Below are 1,746 nucleotides of genomic sequence, written 5' to 3' on the forward strand. Positions count from 1 at the left end.
TTTTTAATAAATAAATTCAAGGGTTTTTTTGGTTCCCCTTGTAGAAATGGTTCGCATGTTAATTTTGTACCCTGCAACTTACTTAACCATTTTTTGGTAAATTTAATCGGGTTTTCTATAGATAAGATTATGTCATCAGCATACAGAGACAATTTTGCTTTTTCCTTTACAATTTGGATGACTTTTATTTATTTCTTTTGCCTAATTGCTCTGGTGAGGACTTCCAGTACTATGGTCTATTCCCTTTGATCTAATAATTTCACTCATAGGAACCTGACTTGAGGAAATAATCAGAAATAGAGATAAAGATGTATCAAAAAAGTTTATTGTTTAATATTTTAAATATAATTGAAAATAGATACACTCTAAAATATCTTGAGTTCATTGAGAAATTATGACACAGACATTTGATAGAATATTATGCAGGTATTTAAAATTATGGTAACAAAATTTTTTAAAATGTGTGAAAATGCTTCTTGTGTATGACATGGTGAAAAAAACAGAACACCAATTGCATATTTGATATGAAAAAGATAAATGTAGAATTTATATTGGCATGGAAAAAGGTGGAAGAAACTGTCAAAATATTAAGGGTTGTCTGCAGATGGTGAGAATGTAGTAATTGTTATTTATTTATTTATTTTGTTTGAGTTGGAGTCTCACTCCGTCGCCTAGGCTGGAGTGCAGTGGCACACTCATGGCCACCCCAGCATCAACCTGCTGGGCTCAGGCAATCCTTCCACCTCAGCCTTCCAAGTAGCTGGAACTACAGGTGCACGCTACCACACCCGGCTTATTTTTTTATTTATTGTAGAGACGAGGTCTCACCAAGTTGCCCAGGATGATCTCAAACCCCTGAGCCTAGGCAATCCTCTTGCTCAGCCTCAGAAAGTGCTGGGATTACAGGCTTGAGTCACAGTGCCCAGTCTGTTATTTTATTATTTATATACAAATCAAAATGAGTATGTATTATAGGTATTACCTGCAATTAAAACTCACATCTTTTAAACATTTTTCAATTATTTTCTTGAGCTTTTCATCTGTCCTTATAAACAAGCAATCCAGGGTCTTTCCCACGAGGACTTCCCACTCCAGCTCTCACCCCTTCAAGAACCCTGAGGCTTACTCAGGTCAAAGGGTATCAGTCCTGAGTGCCTACGTATGAATAATAACAATTTTGAAAACAGGTATAGGAATAAGAACTACGATTTATTGAACTCCTAACATGCTAAACACAATTTCAAGTTATTAAATCATTTAGTCCTCCTAAAGACTCTATGAGGAGGAGCTCTTTTTTTTTTTTTTAAGTATTTGTTTTATTGACATACTACGCTTAGACCTGTGTTTAACAAGCAAGCCTAATAATAGCACCATGGTTATAATGTAGCCTGCTTTTCCAAGCCGTCATTTTACCATTTATTAAGCAAACAAGGGATCAAATGTTTCTCATCCACCTGAACTTTTTATACATATACAGCTAATAAGTCCCATTTGGAACAGCTGAAAATCCTTTTGTAAAAGTTTTAAAGATGAGCTCATGAACTCAGTTTAACTCAAATGAGTAGTCGCCCAATCAGAGCCCATTATTTGTATGTCATCAGCCCCCCCGCTTAAAACTCCACTCAGAGCTGGGCTCGGTGGCTCAGCCTGTAATCCCGCGCCTTTGGGAGGCTGAGGTGAGTGGATTGCCTGAGCCTGCGGGTTCGAGACCCGCCTGGGCAGCAAGACCTCATCTCTACAATAAAT

This window comes from Carlito syrichta, unplaced genomic scaffold (assembly GCF_000164805.1).
Source record: "Carlito syrichta isolate Samal-C Ts95f unplaced genomic scaffold, Tarsius_syrichta-2.0.1 Scaffold304513, whole genome shotgun sequence".
In the NCBI taxonomy this organism is placed as follows: domain Eukaryota; kingdom Metazoa; phylum Chordata; class Mammalia; order Primates; family Tarsiidae; genus Carlito; species Carlito syrichta.